This window comes from Bacillus rossius, chromosome 6 (assembly GCF_032445375.1).
Source record: "Bacillus rossius redtenbacheri isolate Brsri chromosome 6, Brsri_v3, whole genome shotgun sequence".
Taxonomy (NCBI): domain Eukaryota; kingdom Metazoa; phylum Arthropoda; class Insecta; order Phasmatodea; family Bacillidae; genus Bacillus; species Bacillus rossius.
In genome coordinates, this window is record NC_086334.1 from 38779904 (window position 1) to 38785763 (window position 5860).

The following is a 5860-nucleotide window of genomic DNA, read 5'->3' on the forward strand; positions in this document are numbered from 1 at the left end:
GCTTCGAAAATTTTACTCTCATCGCGTCCAAAGAAGTTTCTTTGAAAAACTGTTTTGTGCCTTCTGGAAATAATATACAGGATGTACTTTAACTCAACGTCAAGACGATAGATAAAATTAACACAGTTCTGAATTTTCGGAAAGTCACAATCCTGCATTATTTATTACAGTAACAGGCCTTTTTTAAGATGTTTTTAAATCCTCGCCCTGCACCAAATTATTATAAACGGCGACTGAAACCTTTTTTCTACGAAATCACAAATAACCATACTATTGATAACAATTTTAATAAAATCAAAATAATTATTTACACGACTTGCGTAGCAATAAATTTAATCGGTTAAATTTGATTGTTCAGACCGTGAAAAAAACTAAGCAAGTTATTTTATTTTAACTAGCCATTTTTTATCACTTCCTAAGTTAGAATTTTTTGTTACAATGTGTCTAGTAAAATTTACAGGATTAAAAATATTTTGCCTCATACTTCGTGCAGTGAATTATTTATCTTTATTTTGAATTGCTATCAATACGGAAATTATTTATGATTGTGTAGTCAATTTTTTAGTCAAAACTTTCAGTTATTTAGTGACGGGTGAAAAATCAAATATTTTTGAAAAATAAAGGCATGTAACTCGAAAACTACTACGCTTTTTGAATTTTAGCTGTTTGATCGAGAAAAGAAATTCACTTGTCCTTCAACTGCTCTCACCTGGACTTTGAATAGTGGGACAGTCTGTACATATTTCGTAAGTGTTCATCGTGCAAGCTACTTTAAGTTGTCATTACGCATTAACTTACCCTATCACCTGTAAAAAAGTTTATCTTCGAAAATATTGGTTCTAAAGCCCAGTGACAGTAAAGTAATAGAATAAATTTGTTATTATATTGAATACTAGTGCGACTTTAGCTTTTAAACTAATGAAATTAAAATTTTATTTATTTTTATTCTATTTTAAAAACGATACTGGTGCTTTGTAGTAAAATTAAATTCATTTATGTTCCTCGTAAAGAACTACACTAGCTAAATAAACGAATTATTATACTTGCTACATTTAAGGACTACAACAAGAAATGAAAAGAAGAAATAAGCTATTATTCTTTTAACTATATACTTTTTAATAATATTGTATTTGTATAGGGTTATGCATATTTGTAGTTTATCCACACTTTAAGTTTGTGGGCATCACTATATTTATATCCCTAGACGTACTGCTCTAATCAATGTAGTGGAATGAACAGTAAGATAACAAGGTCTTGGAATAATTTAGGAAATTATTTAAAAAACGAGAATGAATGATCAAGCGAGAAAGTTTTCAAGCACGTTATGTTCAAAATATATTGGCACTTGCTGACTTGATTACGAAGACATCAATGATATACGCGTATTCATACAGCGTCAAGCCTCTAGCAATCTTGGTTTAAACTAGCAGTTTCTACGTCAACGCTGTCAGTGTAAGCTACTTTACAAATTTGGATACCACTTACGGGATACACGTTTACGAAAAATATATTTGTAATGTGGTTCTGTATTTAGTGTTTATTAATAACCTAATTCATGGGCCTGAAACTAGTGAGCGTATTTATTTCATAGAGTGTAAAATGTTTTACTTCGTTGCAAAATTCGTTACTCTCATAAACTTGGCTTCCCATTGAAACAGTTTGAATAAAGCAAATAGTTATTGAAAAAATTTTGTTGGGAACTTGCGTGAAGGTTTATGGGTTACCTTGATAAGCATACCTTGCTTCCTTGTGCTTTGTAGTTTACTCTGGTTGTAGATACTTTAATTTATGTTCTCCGGTCACTGTTTTGACTTATGTTTGACAAACGCTCATTTCACTTGTTAGAGTACAAAATTAAAAATAATAAACATTTAAAATGTGTGTTATTGTGTTATATAAATATTATTAAGTGCATAAAACAAGTTGTATATGCCGCCAGACTCATTATACGCTTATCTCAAATGTGCAATAATATTTCAGTTAACTTAAAAATAAGATAACTTAAAAAAAAATTATTGAAAAACGCTGTGCCCAGTTAATTTAATTTTTTTTTTTTTTTTCGTAGTGGGCATTTGCGATTCAACCATGCATGTTGAAGGCCACACACTGATCACCGCCGTCTGTCCGGTTGCCTATGTCTGATGTAACAGGCGCTACAGCCTAGAGTATATCCTTCAGATACGTAAAAACATGTTAAGTCGTCAGGAATACATTTTCCTACAGTTAAAAAAAAAGGTGCGTGGAGTATACGCGCGAGAGTAATTAAATTTCTTGCTTATTAGGTATAAATAGAGATAAATTGTTTACATTTTCAATCACACCATTCACATAAAAATGAATGACACTTATAAAGTTAATAGCACTAATCAATGACGGTTTCCACACAAATTAAAAATCACAGATAATTTAAATTAAATAAAATAAATATGGTAGCGTCACTCATTAGCCATTACAAAAATTGTGGAGTAGACAAACACAAGCTGTGTTGCGAGAATTCCGTAGCATCACTGCCACATCATTTCTACCTCTTCCCTGCCGTCTCCCCTTTCAGCCGTTACAACTAGCATATAGCGTGCTACGCTACGTACCTATCCCCCCCTTTCCTTGCCATCTTTCTATTCGACCGCTAGCGCATGCGTTGGAGTGACGTCGCCGCTGACGCACTCTCCTCTACCGGTTCCCCCTCCACGTACCTAACTATTCTCCTCATGCGATCGGAATTTTCGCAACGCTCGAAAATTTTTGCCCTGACAGGAAAGAAGTTTCACTTCAAAATAAAAGAAATTATTTTACACCGTATAAAAATGTACCAATTATTAACAAAAAGATAGTTTCTTCTGATAATATTTTCTTAAAATGTCAACTGGTTTTGTTAGCGAAAACGTACAAATTTCCGCAACCATTGAAGGTTGAATCCCGTTATAATTTATTATATTATATTTTAGCTGTACAACATTAAACGTGTTAGTTTTATCAATACCTTAGCCTCAAAAAACTTCAGAATACACACTGCACATCTTTAGCATCATTAGCTGCTAAAGTTATTTTTTTTTTAATTTTTGTGCAGTATAGATAAGGAGAATCTAATGAATTACAGAGCTGAATCATTTTAGGTTTATAGGAAATGATAGTGACTACTTCACTATACTATTATAATTTCAGATTAAAAAAAAAATATTTTTTCTTATCCTATAAATTATGAAAATAGGCGAGTGTTATGACAGCTCAGTAATATAAACCCTTGTGAATAATCTCAAGCAAAATAAACGTTTGATATATAAGCGGGTTGTAATGGAGAATATTTGGAAAGACGCAAGCTCTGAACAAAGCCACGCCCAAGGTGTGAAGGGAAACCACGACACGAGTCCGAATGCTAGTTACGTCGACCCCTGCGTGACCGAGGTATCGAACGCAGTGTTCCTGGCCGAGAACTCTACCCTCTGACGACGTGGCTGGGCGGAACTGATCCTCCAACAGCTTGATGGGAGCGCCTCTCTCGCCGCGACACACACGTCCGACAACCTCCCTGCACTCCTGTCCTCCTGTTAGGTGTGGACTTCGGTGGTGGGTTGGCAGGCTATTCGCATCTCTTGCGACACGTTTAGACGCGCGAGCCAGTGCGCCGCACTACTAGTCTATCCGCCTCACAGCGGTGTTGTGAGGGAGAGAGAGATTCAGGCGCTGGCCCTGTCATCTCTGTTCACTGGCGGCTAACTAACGCCTTTGAAGAAGGCATCGATAAGCTTTTGTCACGTTATGACAAATACCTCGACCGTTTTGGCGATTATGTAGAAAAATAAGTAAGACCCTGCTGCACTTTAGGTGATATAATTATTATGTTATGTAAATTTGTCTTTTTTTATATAGCCCATCGGGGGTTGAAAAATATAGCCCTCGTAGTTAATAAATGGAATAAACCTACTTTCAACGCCTTTGGTATAGACAACACGCATGTAGGGTAGGTAATACGCCTGACACATGTGTCACACGGTTGCTCTACCTCAAGGGGCACGGTGTATTAGACTGCTGTGAGAGACCGCGCGCACAGGCGTATACATGCGCCTGTCTAGCACGGAGCGGGCGAGCCCAGGATTCCTCGCTAGACGCAGTGTGCTGGGGGAAGTAAGGGGGGGGGGAAGTCGGTGGACGGCACAGGAGGGGGGAGGGGACGAGCCGGATAGACAAAAGACAGGAGAGAAGATTGGAAGGGCGCGTATAAAATTAATCCGGTCGTAAATCATGTCCTCCCCCGGCCGGCTACGAACTCGGCACGCGATAAGCGAGGTCTTCCCACCTTTTCCCCTCTCCCTTCTATATCCTCTCCGGAAGACCCGGAGAAAAATATCTGTGTTGCGACCTCCGCAATGAGCTCGATCACTCAGGGCAAGAGTCCTGTCGTCGTGACTAGGAGGAAGCATGCATCACAGTGTATAAAGCTCAACATCAGGTCGTGCTTGGGAATATATCCGCTCCGTTCAATATTCGTTCTTCCTCGGCTAAAGTGCCCTTGGCTACTATCGTAAACACACGAGGCTTATAGTGCAGATGTTACCCTAATATATCATACGATGATTCACGATCACTTAACACCTGTTCCTTTTTTTGCCAGCACATGATGCGAAGTATCCTCAGATGAACTGGAGAATGTGTGACTATTTATGAATGTATATTGTGTGCATACTTGTTATTAATGATCCTACACCAGGTAAACTTAGACCACACATTAATGTCGTTTCATTTAACTTAGTATGTTTATTAAAGTAATGGGCCACTACTTAAATGTTACGGTAAATTTTAAAAATACACACATCGACTTGAATATTCATGTTGTAATTTAATTTTGGATTAAACTTGATGAGTTACAACATTGTTTTTACCTTACCATTGTTTAACTGAGTTATACATGCAAAAGTTAAGACGTAAAGTAAAAAAAATATCAATTTTGTGTACGTCTTAAATAAGGGCCCCACCTACCTGGCCACAAATCTTCAGAAAAACCCAGCAGATTTAAAAATATATGAAGGTATCACAGAGGTGTCTGTTTATGAAAAACTTTTAAGAATGCACTAAGGATGGATCAGTAGTTCAGTTTTCATATTTCGTTTTTTAACTGTAATATAAATTGAAAAATAATAATGTTTAGACATGGAAAACCTGGTACAGAGTCTTAAAAAAGAACTCAAGTGACTTGCATTATATATTTAGTTTCATTTATCTGCAATATACAGAAATGGTTACCGCTCAAATTTCATAGTTTACCTGTGCACGACGAAAAGACTGCGTGCCAGTCCACAGCCTTGCGCTTAGAGGCGATACCGCAGTACACTGTAAACATTTTTTGTTGTTGTAATTTTACAGTGATAGTCCTTGGAAACTCAGTTGCCAACGGTATCACTTTGAAAAATTGCAAGGCAGAGCGTTGAACTATCTACAATTTTACAAAGCTATGTCTTGCAGTTTAACAAGTGATATCGTTTTTACAATGTTTTTCCTTTATAAAAAGTACAAAAACAATTTACAGTGTAGAAACTTCAGTGAGTGTTGAACTTATCATCTCGCCTCATTAACGCAAATGCACAACTGACCAGGCGGGCCCCTTAACGAATATTCCTCTACTTTGAATTCAAAAGTGTTCCGATGAACGTAATAAGTTCTGTCAACGTCATTTGACTATGTAACAAGAAGAAGGCTGCAATAAAAAAAATCTTATTCCTAGGGTTAAAAATCTAATTATTAATCAACAACTCAGAGCCAGTTAGTTAACTAAACAAAGGAAATCTGCGAAGACACGAATTTCTTAAGGGATTGTGATTTTAAATAACAAAACAAGCCCAGGAATTTCACCAATGTAAAAAATTCT